Consider the following 19676-nt stretch of genomic DNA (forward strand, 5'->3'; position numbering starts at 1 on the left):
TGACAAGGGCTTTTGTATTTTGCAATTATTTAGTATTTTACATAGAAGGAAGGAGTAAACGGAAATAAATCAAACCGAGACGTTAAAAAGCTAAAATGATATGAAAATCATTAAAAGGCTTCTTCGTAGGCCGCAAAACATTTATCCAAAATCTATAATTTAAGTAAACCTTAAGTACACAGCAAAAAACTAAGTGACACAATTTTCCTCAAACGTGAGAGCTTCGTACGCCCTTTGTCAGATTTTATTATTAATTCTGCCGGGTTCTCACATCTGCCTCAACTGCTACACTGTATGTACATTTTTGGTGGAGGGCGATTTTGTCACCGACAAACTTGAAATGGGACAGGTTGTACAGGATTACATAGTACCAATAACAAGTAAAACTTGACCTGATATATTCCATCATGTCAGTACCAGTAAAATTCAAGGGATATTGTTAGTTCTCATTGTTTCTTTTATTTCTTCTCATAAAAGGCTTTTTTTTTTTACATTTGTGTAGCATTGATCTTAAAATAATTCATCTCAACAGCTTTAAATCGATTGTTAATAATGACAATGATTGCCAGAATACTTAACAATTTCATTATCTTTCCATTTTGTCTAATTAATAGAGAGGTCTAAATACTCTATATCAGAATACCAGATGGAGTGGTCACAACTGGATCTTTGATCAAAACTGTCTAAAGGCACAAACAACAAATATATTAATATTTCTAGCGTTCAGAAGACGGCTGACTGGCAGAATCGTAAGCATACAAGGCAAAGTGCTTAGCTACATTTCGTCTGTCTTTACGTTCCGAGTTCAAATTCCGCCGAGGTCGACTTTGCCTTTCATACTTTCCGTGTCGATAAAATAAGTACCAGTTAATTAGTGGGATCGATGTAACCGACTTACCAACAAGCCTGAACTTGCTGGCCTTGTGCCAAAATTGGAAACCAATATTTCTGTCATCATCATTATAGACGCCGTTGTTTATTGGAACTGAAACATCGATTAGGAAATATTTCTCTTCTTGATGGCCTTCGACAATAAGATCGAAACAATTTGTCTTAACTTGTGTTTTATAAACTGGCATCACTCAAATTTGTTCATTTTGTCTTTGTCATAGACATTTTCTGCTGAAGATTTCAACCACCTCAATCCTGAGATTATTTCTTAATTACTGCCATCATTTCCACGTTATGACACTGACGACTCTGATCTGTGTGTGTGTGTGTGTGTGATCAATGTAATTCCTTCGTTACACCCACCACAACCACCACCACTACACAGTCTGTAGTTACTATAATCTACTTTGTTTTTAGTATTTTAACACCTCAATCAAAAATCTTTTGTCTCAGTTTTTGATCCTGTACTCTTCTTTGCTGAGTTTTTATTCTAATCCGCTTTGGTTTGCGAGGTATTGCCCATGCTGGAGTATCTTCTTGCAACATCTTAGCAAAAGATTTTCTTATATAATTGTCAGTTTGTTATTTCTCTATCTTCTCGACAGTTATCACTTCCCTAAACCTCTATTTATATCTCTTAGACCCTCTAAATACAGAATCAAATGTATTTTTTATTCAAGTTTTCTGTCTATTAATATTATTTACCCTTTATTCTCCATATTATTCTAGTCTGGCAGTAAATATTGCATAAGGCACTCATTATTGTTTTTTCTGTCTCGTCCTGCTAATTCACTTAGCTTCAACTTGTGAATATTATAAACATAATATTACTATACATTTACTACTTTTTTTAAATATTTGACTTAGTTTTAGGTATTAACATAAATACATTATAATATTCCTTACTAACGTCTTTTTATGTGAATTGTACCTTGCCTTAGTTCATTTATTCCTACCATTGTGGCAAAGAAGTATTTTTAAGATTGGCTCCGGATTGATTCTTTATCTAACATGATATTACTCTTCTATAAATGTCTCGCTCATCAAGTTTACCTTGCGGCAAATGTTGTGGAGTCAGCATTTGTAGTTCCAGATAAAATTACTGAAGGAATTTACTTATATTTGTTTATGTTCCGAGTTCAAATTCCGTCTTTCTGGAGTCAATAAAATAAAACCAATCAAGTGCCGGGTCGGAATAATTTATTATTCTTTCTTCCAAATTGAATTACTTTTCACCTAATTAAGAAATAGTTTGTTAATTATTTAGTTAATGGCGCTGTATTTAGTTCCTGTTTATTTTTACTTAATTCTTGGTTGGTTTGGAGGAGGTAATGGAGTCAAAGTGTTCGTTTTATTGAGAGAAAATGAATTCACATTTTTGACGGATAATTTGTGGTTTAGCAAGAATCTCTTGTTCTTTGAATTTGGGTACTTCACTTTTATGGGATAATTCTAGAACATTTGTCAATCCCCGCCTCTCTCTCTCTCTCTCTCTCTCTCTCTGTCCTCTTCCTCCTCCTTTATGTCTTTTCCTTGTTGATGATTTCATTAAGGATTGGGAAATCTTTTGTTTATTTCTCTCTTCGTTTGTCTTCCACATCATTTGCCTGGCTTTTCATGACGTTTTGAAACGATACTAGCTGTTCTGTGACAAAAATGCTGCAACTGCTGCTGTATAAATTAGTTGAGATAACCTGATCGTAGTTATGTTTCCATCTACTTCCAACAATGATTTTTTTTTATTGCTCGTTGCTATTTTATCCATAAGTTTCATCTTTGGTGGGATACTTCGCTAATCCATAGAAAAATCTATTTATTCATTTCAATTATTCAAGTATTTCCACGTTTAGATTATTGTTATATACAAAATTTCTATCTTTAGATCTTTCTACTCTTAGATCTTTCTCATTTTCAGTAATGTTCATATTTTCGTTGCTGTAATTCATCTTTTGTTGGTCGATATTCTAAGAGGTATGCTTGGCTTCTTTTTTGTATGTTTTTTTTTCTGTTGCTTTTTCTTTCGCCTGGTCTATCGTCGTAATTTATATTCTCAATGTTTATAGTTCAATGTTTTTATTTGTATCGTGACTAAAAGGTATTTATAGCCTCCATTGCTTGCCTCTTATATGATTTCCTTATCTGCTAATGGTATCGTATTACTTCACAATAATCACAACATTTTCCCGCATTTCATTCATCATTCTTCTCAATCTTTTCATCTCAAATTTATTTCCATGTACTATTTTTACTAAAGGTACTATTTGATCTACGTTGTGTTTTCAAAGTTTCATCTATGAACAGATAAATATATAACACCTACCTTTTCTTATTCACTCATCCCTTCCCATCCATAGTCCTAAAGTTACGAAAATTTTGCATATTACAAAAATTTAGAGACTCGCCTGAAAAATTTCTTTACAGAACTCAATACTTCAAATTTTTACCAGTGATATATTTTCTTTCACAATTACTTTTTCTATATTTTCCGTTAAACATATCTGTAAACATTTCATTATCCGAGAAGGTATAATTCCATTACAAAGTTTATAGGTCATATTTCACAATAATCTTAGGGGATTAGTTTAATTGTTCTCCACCCTTTCTACGACGTTCTCTCGGTTCTAATGTAGCTGACTCGCATATTTATATAAACTCCTACATAATCTGAAATGCAACCTCGACATTAACGGAGCAGATATGCTATCATATTTGTTGATATGTCTTTGTCTGATTATCTTCAGACATTAAGCACTAATACCTTCTGTAATTATTTCTGGTAGACGCCAACGAGGTAGCCTCTGCGCAATCGCTTATCCTGTTAGATATAGTAGGCAAGTCTTTCTCAAATCAGACAAACATCTTTTTAAAAAATAGCAAATTCGATTGTGTAGTCCTGAACACACAATGTCTAGAATAAAAAAAAAAAATATGGATTAGTCAAGACTGTAATGGTTTTGACCATAAGTCTGTTTGATCAGGGCTACTCTACGGTAAAACGATATCAACATCACAAAAATTCCATTTTATAATACATCCCAGAATTATTTGGATTATTAGTGGCTCACATTTTTTTATGCTAAACAAGATTCTTCCTACCATTTCTAACGGAATTACTTCAAAAATAGATAATACAAACATTGCAAAAATACATTTCTAATTCTTTATATATATATATATATATATATATATATATATATATATATATATATATATATATATATATATATGTATATATATATATAACAGAAATATATAGATTTGTTCATCATAAATATATTTTCGAAAAGTTCGTTCTTATATAAAAAGAAACCATTTATACGTTATGGGTGTCTTCTTTTGTTGCTACAATAGACATGAATGGATTAAAAGACTTTTGTTGTTTGTCTTGTTTCGCAAAACATTACTATAATTCAACAATTGAAACAAATTACGATTATATCGAAAATGAATTCATTATTGTAACTACTAGCAGCAGCAGCAGCAGCAGCAGTAGTAGTAGTAGTAGAAGTAGTAATTGCTGTTGTTGTTGTTAGATAAATGAGATAAAAAAACGAGATATTTTAGGGAATCATTGAAGTATCATTGCAGCGTCTGTAAAGCGCATTGTTGCTTACTTCTCCACTTTATATATATATATATATATATATATATATATATATATATATATATATATATATATATATATATATATATATATATATGTGTGTGTGTGTGTGTGTGTGTGAATATAATATATATACATATACATGTCTGTATATATATATACACAATAATATACATATACACACACACACAAACACACATAGAAAGTTAAGACTAGATAGATAGATAAATAGATAGATAGATACATACATACATACATACATACATACATACATACATACATACATACATACATACATAGAGGGATTTAAAGAGACGGAGAACCGAAGGATTGGGAAACAGAGAGAGAAGAGATTACTGAGGCGATTTCTATAAACATTATCCTAAATGTCAATTTGCCACAGAAGAAAATATTTTGCAGCGTAGAAGGTGTTTATAAGCCATTTAAAATAACACACAAAAACCGTCAGATTCACTTCAACGTTTAAATTTAAATTATCAAAATATTTTCGTCGTTTTGAGACCGCGACCTGTTCCTCTCACGGATGAGGGCATGAAATGCCTAGAACTGTCATCCCGCTGCAAAAATAACACTTATTCCTTATTGCAAATATTCCATATTCTATTTTGAATTTATTTTAAGATTTCAGAGTTATATCCCCACCTTTTTTCATCAAAATTAAATTATATCAAACACCATCAATAGGATGTAATATTAGAATTTCTTGTTTGGTTACATTATGTATGTCAACATTGATTTTACTGATACACGAAACAGTAATATTAGCTATTCATCGATATTGACCAGAGGGTATTTATTTTCTTACCTATTCGAAACTAGATTTGATAGAATTGAATGTAGTAGTGTCGTGTTAAACATCTGAACCCACGATAAACCTGAATTTACTCCACCATTATTACGAAACATTTGTCTTTTGTACAACTATTTACTGCTGTGCGTTTACATAGGACTGAATCCTTTTAATATCAATCATATATACGAGTGCTTCGTTCGTACTGAAATCATTATAACTATGTTTCTTTATTTAATTTTAGTTGTCTACTTATTCATCGACTTGCATGTCATCGTCTAAATAAAATATAGCAATTATGTTTACGTAATCCAAGGCAAGTTATACGGCATTTAACATTAAATTAAAGTTACTCTTTTAAATATACACGACTAATCATTTTAAAACATTAACTTTATTTCCGCCATGTTTACTGTCTCCAACAGATTTTATTTTATTTCTTTATCGCTCGTACACGAATACGTGTTTTCTATTTAATAGAAATCTATTTTATTGAATAAATTCCAGCTTTGATATTTTATTCAATACCTCCAGCTTTGTTAATCAAATTCTGGCCTCATTCAGTTCACTTGTAACAGTCGCTTAACTATTTATTTAGTAAAGAAGTATATAGGAGAGAAGAAATATAATGCACACAAATATATGTGAGGCTCGTTTGATTCGTGTGCCTATATTCAAGTTACTGCTTAGTTATATCACTACATATATCATGACTTGTATACGTATGTTCGTTTTTGTATATGCATATATGTGTTCAAGAACGTTTGAGTAGATGGTTCGTGTGTGTGTGTGTGTGTGTGTGTGTGTGTGTGTATGGGCGTGTGTCTGCACTCGCGCGTGAGTATGTATACACACACATATACACACACACCTATGTATAAACGAGGGGGTGCTGAAAAATTCCTGGCTTTAAGGGTGCCTTAAAATTCCTGGATGGAGACCTAACATTTCGAGTTCCTTTACAGGGCTTAGAAAAGCAGAAATACCGTTGCAATAGATACGTGAATCTGAGAGGGGAACATGTTGAATGAAATCATAATTAACTGATCCTCCTGTATTTTCTTTTACAGAAGTCATCATCAACAAGTACAAGAACAACAATAAAAGTTCTAATGTTACTATATCCAGTCTTCGGTGTCTAACATCTTGTCTGTCTGGAAGTCAAAAGTCCCAGAGGATTTTTGCCTTCCCCTTTTCGTTCATTACCTTTTCCGATGTCTGTTGGGACCAAGAACCCGTTACCTCGTATCCAAACTTCCAGCATAGTAGCCAGTGAAGGTTTTGGGCTACCTTGCCGTGTCTGCGCTTGTACTTTTTGCGCAAGACTTTCACAACAGTGTGAGTCACGCTTTCAACCTTTTCCCTACACATTCTTCACAGGTTCGTTGCACTTGTGTGTATATGTATCCCTTTTCACTGAGTTGCGATTCAATGCCTGATCCTGGGTAGCGAGGATTAGGCTTTCAGTCTTCTTTTTAAGGTCACTCTTGCTAAGCCACCTCTATGGTGCTTCCAGGTCTGATCATGTAATTCCATGCGAAGTAGAGTTTCTTCTCTCTCGTTGGCTATTCGTGATCGGAATTCATTAGCACTCTCAAAGCCTATTTTTGGTAAATCCTTCTGCATAAGCAGCATATTGTAGTAGGTTTTGTTTGCTATTTACTAAATATTGTGCCATATTTCTTCTTTCATTGTTGATGCACCCCCGCACGGTAATCACACCACGCCCACCTTTACACATCTTCAGCCTGTGTACGTTCGCCTTATTGTCACTACATGTCGATGTAGTGGCCATCAGTGAAGCCAGACTCTCAGGCCGACTAGCGTTCAAGTCCATTTTCGGTGGATATGAGATGTATGCACATAGATATATACACACTTATAATGTAAGCTTATATTCATGCTATACACATTTACACATACCCTTACATATTCCATGGAAGTATAGGCGTGTTTGCTTTTATGTAAATTCCATCTCTCTCTCTCCTCCGCTCATGTGCGTCTGTGCGCGTGTGCGTGCGCGCATGCGTGCGCGCATGCGTGCGTGTAGGTGTGTGTTGGTGAATGTGTGTGCGCGTGTGCAAGTGTGTTATGAGTGTATGCCGGTATTGTGCTACATAGAGTAGCCATTATTTAAAGACAAATTCTGTTGGTTTAAATTTGTTTATATTTCACTGCTAAAATATTTGTTGTTTGGTCTTCTCATTCTATTAGTGACCTACACTGTTGACTGACAACATTGTAGCTTTTAGAAATACAATAAACGCTAGCCATCTTCATTGTTAGACACCTTAATGTAAGCCATGGAGTAGTTGTCCAGAATGCAAAAACTAATGGATTTTATGAACAATAACGATTTTCTGACAGCAATAGTTTTAATTGGAGAAAAATACCTGAAACATGGTATCGACTTTTGCAAGTTAAAGTGTTTTAGGTATGGTTTCAAAACCAGCAATTCCTGTTGATTCTCTGAGCAATTAAGGACATCTCTGAATACGTGATTAATATTGACCTGTGAAGTGCAGCGGCGGCGGATTCAATAACTCGCTGGAGAATTTTGATACTTTTTTGAGTTTGAATTCTACCTCGGTCAAATTTGCTTTCTGTTCCTTGCGGGTTGGTTTAAATAAGTTCTAGTCAACGGTTGGTGTTAATTTCTTTGATTACACTCATCTCTCAAAAGTATTCCCCTCCCCTACACTGCTGTTTAAAAGAAACTATTTTGGCCTCTTAAAGGGCGATGGAGCGAGAAAAACTGAGTCGGATTAGAAGGGATAAAAGTATTAGTGTGCTAGATTAGGAACGATAAAGGGTTAGTGTCCCGGATTAAATTCCTTGTAATATTTTGAAATATCATTTTCTATTTTGAGTTCAAATCTCTCCATCGCAACAATGTACCTTTGTTCGAAATTCTCGGTCGTTGTCCTAATATCAAAAGCCAATATCGACATTTTATATTAAGACATATACACAAATGTTTTGTGGGATATGGGGGAAAAACTGAATAAATTTATTGATTCTGTAACGATGAAAGACAATGTTGTCTACCCTGAAAGCTGAACTGAAAACATTGAAAGACCACAGGATAACATGAATGTTTCTCCCACAGTACATCTATTTATTAAGGTAATTTTTAGTGTAGTCACTTGGAGTAGGTTTGTGATGAAATTATTATTGTTATGTGGTTTCACACCGAATGAATTTGAAAGAACCACCCCGCTCAACTATCTGTATCATAATTGCTTTGTTAACATGTTCACTGTTATGACAACTGTGTGTTTATAATTGTATCTGCTACTAGTTGAATACAAGTCAGAAATGGCTTTATTTTTGCCGCCTTTTCTTTAAGCGTTTGCTTCAATCCTTGCTCTATATTTTCCTGTGTTTTATTTTGTTCTCTTTTAGTTATTCTTTTCCTTTTTTTCATCTCAAGCCATGCTTTGTTTCTTGTGTCTCTTTTTGCAAGATCTTCTTCTCTTCAATTCACATCAGGCATAGTGATAACCTTTGCCTTCCTCCTGCTGCCCAAAGTCAAGCAGTTTCTTAAAGACTGACGATCTTTCGTCCCTTTCATACGTAATTAACTGCTGTATATTTGAAAACTTACCTCTCTACTCTCTTCTCGTTCGTACACTTTCAATATCATTCATTATTTTCATTGATTCAGTCACATACTTCATTACATCTTTCTTTCTTTCTGTCTGTCTGTCTGTCTGTCTGTCTGTCTGTCTGTCTGTCTGTCTGTCTGTATCTCTGTCTCTCTCTGTCTCTCTCCCTCTTACAAGTTCTCTATCATTCACTCATTCTATGTACCACTGATATTTTATCAGGTTGCCTCTCTAATTCTATCCTCTCCATCCTAAAACTCTATCCTTTTCCTCTCATATTCCACTCTTATGCTTTCTTTCCTTATTTACTAGGTTATAAAGATGTGCGAGTGGATAGGACAAAATACATAGAAACGACGGTAGGGTTAAGTGGATAAGGATTAACGACAGAGAATCAAAAGAAATTTATATAAAAACATACAATAATTAAGACAAAACGTAATTAATGGAATGAAAATAATTGAAGCTTGGATCATCTAAAGGTGCTCTTAAGTATTCTTGTGTTAATCATTCAAAATAGCAGGTAACTTACTTTAATGATCTTTGTTATGATTGTACAGGTAGCAGAACCGTTCCACATAAATTGGTAGTTGTACTCTAATGTGAGACAGGAGTACTTTTATGTGAACAGGAACACTATAATTTAAAACTACAGTACTCTAATGTAACACTGAAGTACTCTAAAGCGGGTGGTAGTACCCCACTGAAACAAGAATACTGCTACATTATTTACATTTGACGGATATTTGTCCTCAGCTTGTTTGTTGCTAACACAACGTTTCGGCTGATATACCTTTATTTCGGTGCTTATATCAAGATAGAATCAACAGAAACGACCAGCACTTTTCTGATTTCAAACATCTTAGAACACAGAGACAACAGAAATGTTTGAAAGAATTCAATAAATGCAATTCTGTATAAAAATAAATTCATTCGGATTGTTTTCAAAAGATTCTCTTCCAAACATCAAGAATACACCGTTCATTTCTTGTTCGTTTACTTGAAATCCGAGAGTCCGATGCATAAATGTCAAACTACTTTAGCATGAAAAGCGCCCTTTCTCCTTCAATACACTAGTTTATTATATATTCAAAAGTTAGCCTATTGTCCTCTGCTTTATTAAAATACTTTACGAATGTTATAAAAGCTTCACGTCCTATTTTAATCAATAAATTGCATTTCCTTTAGTAATTCCGGGAAATAGAACCTACTGGACACTTTACTCAATGTCTTCTTGTCTACTTGCTCTCTACTTGTCAGGTTATTATCAGCCGCTCCTCAATGTCTGTTTGTTTGTTATTTGTTTGATTTTCTTAACTATTGCACATAAATGCAAACACTACAACAAAGTTCCAAGATTTGATGTCAGATCTTCAGCACGATCATATAACAAGCATGGTCGTTTTTTTATTGAAATATAACGAAGAAAAAAAGTAGAGTTAATCCTTTTTCTTTATACAAGTTCAAATTCTACCACAATCAGTTTTGTTTTGTGTTGCTTCTGTCTTTAACAAAAACAGAAGTTTGCGGGGAGGAATGAAAGAGCTACTTCCATTGAGTTTCCAACTCTAAAGTGAGAAAAACCAAAGCTAATTCCGACAATATATTTAATTCAATGGATATTTGTTGAATATTGCGTGGAGTCAATTATTTACTGGACAACATATCAACATTTCATTTTCTATTTATGATGAATTGGTTTGATCAAGTTCAGCCCTGGATTAGTGTTCTACCAAACATTACACGGTTTATTTAACAGAAGGTAATGCATGAGATGTTAAATGACTTGGCATTCCATCCTACAGGTTCACATTGTTAGTATACTGTGAGTAAATATGAATATGTCGCTACATTTGATTTAATAATTACTTTGAAAGTCCTCTTGTGTGAAGTTGGCGGCATCACGCGGAAGGCCAAAGTTTGATTTATATTGTTAGAGATGATGGGTGGGTGTTCGAAAATCTGTTATTTCCTATTGGCTGCAAATCATGGCAATGACAGATCTCTTATTCTAACAAATTTAATTACAGACAGACCCAACGAATTATTCCATATACGAACGAAGTGTCGGTTTAGAAGACGGTGGTGGATGAGGGAGCTTAGGTTAAATTATTTAAAAATAAAGAAATATCTGTTAGCAATGTACTCTGTGAATGGAGTTCCATAATTCATTGAGCAGCAACAGTTAAACAATGTAGTTCCACGTTCACGCCGGGCGAAATACTTAGCGGTATTTCGTCTGTCTTTATGTTCTGAGTTCAAATTCCGCCGAGGTGACTTTGTCTTTCATCCTTTCGGGGTTGATAAACTAAGTAGCAGTTGCGTACTGGGATCGATCTAATCGACTGGTCCCGCCCCAAATTTTCGGGCCTTGTGCCTAGAGTAGAAAAGAATATAGTTCCACGTTGTACCTCTCCCATACATCAGACCAACTAACCTTCTCTATCGTTTATGGTGATTTGAACACAATATTTCTATTAACAGCAATTTTAACAATTTTTCATCAACTGATCTCAATAGTGTCTATTAGTGACAGTCATATTGTTTATCGTTGGTGTGGAAATAAAAACAGTGTGGAAATAAAACAGTTTATATCAAAGTGTTCCCTCGATACAACGACACACATGAATTGATCGCTCCTCAACTCTACACAGCATCAAAATATAACATTTCATGTTGACGTCCAATATACAAAATCGTCCACCCGTGACTGTGTCGGTTGTTTATACCACTACTATATGGAATTTATAGCATCGTCATGATACACTATTTCGGCGCTAAAAGAATTGGTTCGTCTATTTTTCTGTTTTCATTTTTTGCATTACATAAAACACGTGTCAGGAAACAAACTGAAGCTATTACGGAAGTTACTTAACTTAGCTGTCATCACCTGGAGTGTTATCAGATTTCTCACCTTCCTTTTACTCTTTATTATTAGATAAACTAAGCACATTTTATTCTCTCAAATACAAACCTATGTATGTACGTATGTATGTATGTATGTATGTATGTATGTATGTATGTATCTTTCTGGCAGTCTGTTCTGTCGATCGACCTATCCTGTTAGTCTGTCAGTCTGTCACAATCCTTTTATTTTTTTCGTCACCTGCACTGTTATCAAATCTCTTCCTCTCTCCCCACCTCTTTCTCTCTTTCTCTCTCTCTCTCTCTCTCTCACTATCTCTCTATCTAAAATATTACTACTGGAACAACCAATATTATCTATTTCGAGCATTTAGCTCTGTCGTAAGAATTAATCTAATGCCTCTATAATATCTCTTTCCATTATCAACCGTTTTTTCATGTGCGTGTAATTGTGTGTGTATGTGTGTGTGTGTGTGTGTGTGTGTGTCTGTGTGTGTATGCGTGTATGTGTGGGTGCATGCGTTTGTGTATGCGTGCATGCGTATGTGTGTTGTACTCTTGTCTCTATTCCTAAAGTGTATCTAAATATATATTCAGTTTAATTATTTCTACATCATTATATTTACCCAAGATATTTCGTGTGGCAATGAAGACATGTGTTCGTATAAACTACATTAGTTTTATTACATCAAATGATTCTGGTATTATTTTAGTCTCCATCTGTATGTGTTATTGTATGTGCAATTAATGTACCTTGTTTTTAAGAGTGAGGGCGAAGTGAGGAAACAGTCAGAGATAGTGCGTTATTCACTTAGGTGCCGCAATACATAAGCATCTGACAGAGTTGAGCGCTGAGGTAATCGGTCGCAACGAATCGTTCTGTGAAATCTGCATGAATATCTAGATCTTGGTGACGTCTGAGGACCTGAAGGCTATCTTGGAGGTGTGAGCAATGGTGAGAGTGGCAAAGTTAATGAAAATGGTTATTCAACGGAGAAGACCCAGTTGCTATGTGTTTGGGAGTGACAACTGAAAGCCTTCTACTCAGAGAGAGAGAGAGAGAGAGAGAGAGAGAGAGAGAGAGAGAGAGAGCATGTAGATGGCTGGCTGGAAGTCCCTCGCGAATTTCTCAACACACTATGTGGTGCCAGAACTTTACTGTAATCGAAATTGATTGACAGAAACTGTGATGATTGAGGGGATGGCAACAGCGGAAAGCAGGAGCCGCGGAGGAAAGATGCTTGTTGGAAACTGTCCCTCGACAGCATTAAATGCGGCTCAGAAGATGTGGAACATTCACAGTTTAGATAAAACCAAAGATACTCAGAGTAAATTAAGTGAACCAAGTTAGAAGGAGCTGAAGGTGAGTGTTCTGATAATATGTGAATGGTGGCTACTCACCCTTTGAAGAGGGATCGCTTTTATTTGGTTTTGTATATTAAAGGCTTAGTTTGTTTAAATACATGATGCGATATGTTGGGATATGTGCTCGTGTGTTCTATGCTTCCTTAAACGTTTTGTAACTTCATATGATGCGTATTTGTGCAAATGCATTGTCGTAGGAAAGAGATAGAATTATTATTTTGGAGGGCATGGATTGGTAGAATCGTTAGATCATCGGCAAAAAAGCCTTAGTGTATTAATTCCGAGTCTTTACATTACGAGTTCAAATCCCAAAGAAGGCAACTTTGCATTTCATCTGTCTGGGGTCGATAAAATAAAGTACCAGTCAAGTATCAGAATCAATTGTATCAACTAAGGTCCTACCTCAAAATTGCTGGCTTCGTACCAAAATGAGAAACCATTATCATTATTACTTTGTAGTAGTTTAATGGATGCAGTCTACTTCCATTACACTGTCCGATGCATATCGAAATCTATCCAGTTAACTTTCTCTCTCTCTCCCTCTCCCCCTTCCTCCCTTTTTCTGTCTGTCTCTCTCTCACATCCTTTCTCTCTCGCTCTGTGTGTGTGTGTTTGGCTTCTCCCTCCCTTTCTCTTTCTTTATACATATATAATGAGAGGAGGAGAGAGAAACATAGATGTATGAAGATGTTTAGTTGACCTATCTGATATTATTTAACCCCCGCGAGAAAGTTTTGCTAAAATATATATTGAATATTATGCAATGGCATCAATAGTTATAGCTTGGAGATAAATCTAGACAAGTTAAGAAAGAGCAGCAGTTTTGCGAGAGGCTTTTAATGTTAAAACATTTTCTATTATGTCTAAGTGTTTTGCCCTGCAGGAAGTCCTGTACGTATTGTTTTGAATATTTTTTGAAAGTTAGTTCTCTTTATCTCTATAAAAACATAATAAAGGCTCGCGATTGTATTAAATATAGAAGAATAATTTAGCATATAATTTTATTTTTCTGTTGATTATATAGCAATACATTTTGAGCTCCAATATATCATGGTTTCCTTTTTACGTTCGTCGCTGACGATCGTCAGAGTACGATGATGGCACTGAAAGTAGTCAAAGTAGCTCTCTGTATCCATTCTGGCTCAGAAAGGATGGAATTTCGTAGCCGATTCACTGATTCACGTGATCAAGGTGGTTATCTGCCAGTTTTTTGGGGTATTTTCCTCCACAGCTTACCAGTCGGAAATTTCTTAACGATAAGCACATTCAACATATGGATCAATATAATGTAAGGATGGAGTGGGAGTCTGGGATGAAGTATCAGAGGAAATAGTGAAATTCACTCCTCACCTGAATTTTGTGTAAGTATCCCAATTTACTTGTATGAATGAACAGCTCTATTTAATAATCGATGTGTGGTAATTTTTATCTCAACTTTCCAAGAAGTAAGCAGTTGGAATAGGTCTTCTTTTTTATGAAGCAACACTAAATTATGGAAGTTGATACTTATTCAAGATTATGTTCCAAGGACTCTTAATAACTTGATATTCGTCAGGTAGATTGTACTACAACACTATGTCACTCCAGCGGACTTTATTTCTACGACACACTTAACAACAATATTTACAGTAAGGTGAATTGATAAATGTCTATGCTATGGACACACAGCAGATGATGGAACTGTTAAAGGAGGGCCCGAACAACAGAGGTATATAAGAACACCTTCAAAATTTCAAAGAAAATTCAGCTCTCAGCCAAGTCAAATATAAAACCATTGTTTTTTTTTTCTGTAGGAGGGATTTAACAAATTGTATGGCTAACTTGATATTGAAAAATGGTTTGTCGTTTTTGAGAACGCATCCTGGATTTTCGATGTATTGACTCTCCTCCAGTGGCTGTCCTATTTCTATTATTATGTTTAGATATTACGTAAATTCAAATAAAACGTTCGTGCTTCTGATTTGTATCTGATTTGTTTTTTTAACAGCATAAATTTGATGAAGAACTAGGTTGCAACACTGAAATGATTAACGAGCACCAATTATTTTTTAAAAAATCTTGTGTTATTGTTAATATTGTAATTCTTTCCATCTTGAGAATTAATGCTGGAAATTTAATTCCAATACTTCTCGTATTCTTGTTATTTTCTTTTCTTTTAGTTTTCTTTTGTTGATTTCTATTTTTGCGGCCATAACCAACAATGTGTTATTCTATCCTCACTGTTATGTCCGCTTCTGAAATATCTGACAATATTATAACAGTTTGCGTGATAAAACTGCCACTCTGCGTGCTAGCAAAGTAGTGTGAAGATATTCAGATAGCAACTGTTAATTGGTAAATTAAATAGATTAGCATGCTTGACTGATTAATAAGCACAATCTCTAATTGGAAATCATAATTTTCTATCATATAAATAAAAGACCCGCAAAATAAGTAAAAACGTGTTAGAAGAATATGCAGAGAAAATAGATTTTTATATTTAGATCTATTTATTTTCGCATTATATCTGGGTTGTTTTCTTCCATAACATTCCAACGAGAATGAATACATATGACGATAGCTATGTGTACCTCTTTGTGTGTTTGTGCGGTGATGTTTATGACTGCATGTCTATGAATGTGAGTGTATGTATATATATAAATGTGTGCGTGTGTGTGTTTGTTCGTGTATATATATATATATATATATATATATATATATATATATATATATATATATATATATATATATATATTAACATGTGTGTATTACACATACGCACATACACACACACATACACTTATGTCCATAAACAAGGGATGTGAAGAACACAAAATGGTGGACGAGATATAAAAATCTTAGTGAACAATATGGAGAGGAGGAAGAGAGAAGAGAAACGAGAAAAAATGCGCGAAGCGACGACAGAGGATGATTGAAAAAGAAGCAGTAAGGCGTTAAGAAATTGCTAGGACTCTGTGTGTGTGTGTGTGTGTGTGTGTGTGTGTGTGTGTGCGTGTGTGTTTGTATGGACGATAATGATAGTTTATAACTTTTATAGCCACTAGCAATATTTTAGCAAATAGTTTCAATAATAATAATAATGATAATAATAATAATAATAATAATAATGATAATAATAATAATAATAATAATAATAATGATAATAATAATAATAAAACTTGTACAAATGCAAAGCAAAAGTCAAACATAAAATAATAATAATAATAATAATAATAATAATAATAATAATAATAATAATAATAATAATAATAATAATAATAATAATAATTATTATTATTATTATAACTACAACATCACCAACGATACTAGTAAGAGGAAATAATTGATATTGCAATGCCTCGGGAGACTAGAATTGATATGGAGGAAGACGAAAAGGTGGAGCTGAAGTACGAGTGTTCCAAGTCATAATTTGGAAATATGGAGTTACTCAACTACAGATGTTATAGCAATAGAAATAGGATATCAATTTAGAGTCGGTAATGAAGGAGTGGAAGAGGGAGAAACAAATGATAGCAATATTAATAAAGATATCTGGGGTCTCTAATCGACTGGACAGATGTTGAACTAATCAGAAGATAAAATTTCAATAGTATATTTTCAAAAATATATTTTATATGGAATAGTGAGAATATCAATATTGGTAGAAATGTCAATTAAGCAATTATAATTACTTTAGAACCCAAGGTTACAAATTTCAGTAAAAGATCCTAGAAAGGAACAAAAGAAAAATAAGAATAACGAAAGAAGAAGCCAAATGTTGTAGTCAAAGTGTTCTTTGTATTAATCGGTGCAGTGACCGATGTTACGGTGATGTTAATATAATGTTTAATAAATGTTTAATAAATGTTTAATAATGTTTAATAAATGTTGTATTTGAACCAGCATCGAGTAGAGCGACATTTGTTACAGCCGTTATAGAAACAAGACGAAATTCTGTCAACGCCAGCCGCAGCTGTGTTCGGTGTTAAAACTGTGTCAACAGAACGTTGCTCTCCATCTATTATTAATATTTTGTCGTATTCCGACATATTTTGAAAACTGGAAAAAATGCAAAGGATATATGACAGGGGTACAACCCCCAAGAGGAGTGTGGTGTAATTATACAGATATGTCACCACCTCGATCCAGACAATACAAGCTAAACAGTTATACAACAATGTTTGAGTGAATCGGTTGCAACCGGCTGAAACGCTTGATTAAACACTCAAAACTCACGAAGTTCCAGCTTTTTATATCTTCCTAGTATGGCGGCCATAATAATAATAATAATAATAATAATAATAATAATAATAATAATAATAATAATAATAATAATAATGTTTTCTTTATTAACTGCTGAGGGTTCACATAAAAACATTGGGGACGTAACAGGACACTACGGTACAGATAAAGTGGGAGTAAAACGTGTAAACAAAAGAAAAACAGTAACTAAAATTCTAAAAATCATATCCCCTACAGAAGGAGGCTGCCTAGTTCTGGTCGTTGAAACCCCACAAAAACTACGATCACCCTAATCTCTTCATCTGCTCTCGATCTAACGGCGCATGGACTGCAAAAATGAAAAAGCTTAAACATTTTGGGGCAAAAATTCTTTCACAGAAGAAAGCAATCACCAAGTTGCTTGACCCTGTCCTTCTCGTGGGGTAGCGATAGCAAAAGTCTGCGGATCAGTTATTACATTCGACTCGTGAGTATAATAGCTTATTTACTAATATTTTGAGGGGAAATAAAAAATTGCTCTGAGTAGCAGGAAAGTACATTTTGTATGTGTGTGTGTGTGTGTGTGTGTGTGTGTGTGTGTGTTTCTGTGTGACTACGTGTATTTGCGCGTTTATATGCGCGTTTATATGTGCATATGCATATATATACAGTATATGATATATGTATATATATATATATATATATATATATATATATATATATATATATATATATATATCATATATATATACAGTATATGATTATATATATACCTATAAGCATATACACACATATATACGCACATACACACACATAGACATATGCATATACACACATAAACAGACTCTCATAACAAGCTCGAAGACACACACATACTCGCACGCGCACACATATGCACATGCACACACACGCATACTCTCTCTCTCTCTCTCTCTCTCTCTCTCTCTCTCTCACACACACACACACACACCAAGTATAAAGTGTCTACCTTTAATATGCAGATATCCTGTGATTCAACCAACTTTTGTTATCTTCTAATATTCATGGCTGACGTTTGCTGCAATCCACCATTTTAGCAGCCGACACGATTATCTGGTATTTCACACATTGAAAGATCATATCATAGATGTGTAATGGTGGAGGAGTAGCGGTATTAGTAATGGTTGCGGTGGGGAGATTGACAGCGGTGATAGTGTTACTAATAGCTTTAATAGTGATAACAGTGATGATGATGATGATGCAAGCGAACAGATGTATCCACTTTTTTTATTGTATTAAATGAATCGTTGAAGCCTGTGTAGTAGTAGTAGTAGTAGTAGTAGTAGTAGTAGTAGTAGTAGTAGTAGTAGTGGTATGAAAATGAGGGTGTTCGGGTATAGTAAGCAGGGAATATATATGACTATAGTGATTATTAAAAGTTCAAGTCAGTGTTTCTTCAATCAAAGATAGGAGAAAGTTAGCTTCTCCGCTTCTCCCGTTCAACACGATTTACTGTGAATCGGCTCTTTGAAGACGTACTCAGTGTTCAACGCCGATAGAACGTGCTCAGTGCTGACAGGAGGTGCTCAGTGCTGACAGGAGGTGCTCAACGCTGATAGGACGTACCCCGCACGGATAAAAAGCTAAACACAGTTGCACCAATTTATGCAGTGGCCTTTTTTTGGCAAAGGCCATTAGTGGTGAGACTAAGTCATATTTTCTAGTCTAAATACCGCCTTGATAGGATAGACCTACGATCAAAAGCATTCCAGCCATGACTATCACTCTATTTTAGGGTAGTTTGGCCAGCATTATCTAATATTCTCTTCCCTTTCTAAGACAATGGCACCTGTGATCTATGAGATATTTAGCCGTTACTTCTAGCACGTTGAGGAATCACGTACAAGCTCTCCCATTAGTTGATGTAGTTGATAATAGTTCAAGATGGTAAACCAAACTATGGAACTGACGTTGTTGGTCAAAAGTCAATCATGACAGCCTCACACTCTGAAGAAAGTAAATCAAGTTTAAACTAAATACCATAGATGCATTGAGGATTATATTGATTAAAATAATTATTTTATCAATGTTAAAACAATGAAAAACAAAAATAATTCTTGTAGGATGGAAGTGACTTCGTTGGAATTCGAACTCAGAATGTAAAGTGACGCAATTAAATACTGCAAGGAATTCTCCAGCAAATTTATGTCACCTTATAGAACTTTGAAAACGTATGAATGTTACAAGATGTTATTTCCAACAAATCTATTTCCTCTCCTCTACTTGATCTAATACAAAAATCGATCAACACTGTCATCGATGTTTGATACAGTAATTGGACTCAGTTTTTCTG

At 34.4% G+C, this 19676-nt stretch overlaps 1 long non-coding RNA gene across 1 annotated transcript in view; it reads right to left on the minus strand.

Moving 5' to 3' along the window:
* Positions 1–18435, minus strand: part of LOC128249768 (uncharacterized) — a 38634-nt gene extending 20199 nt beyond the window's left edge. The window contains exon 1 of the long non-coding RNA XR_008265871.2: positions 18333–18435. This is a non-coding gene — a long non-coding RNA (uncharacterized LOC128249768). The remainder of the gene's footprint in view (positions 1–18332) is intronic.
* Between the last annotated feature and the right edge of the window lie 1241 nt (positions 18436–19676).

The sequence above is a fragment of the Octopus bimaculoides genome, chromosome 18, assembly GCF_046866305.1.
Source record: "Octopus bimaculoides isolate indiv1 chromosome 18, ASM4686630v1, whole genome shotgun sequence".
In the NCBI taxonomy this organism is placed as follows: Eukaryota; Metazoa; Mollusca; class Cephalopoda; order Octopoda; family Octopodidae; genus Octopus; species Octopus bimaculoides.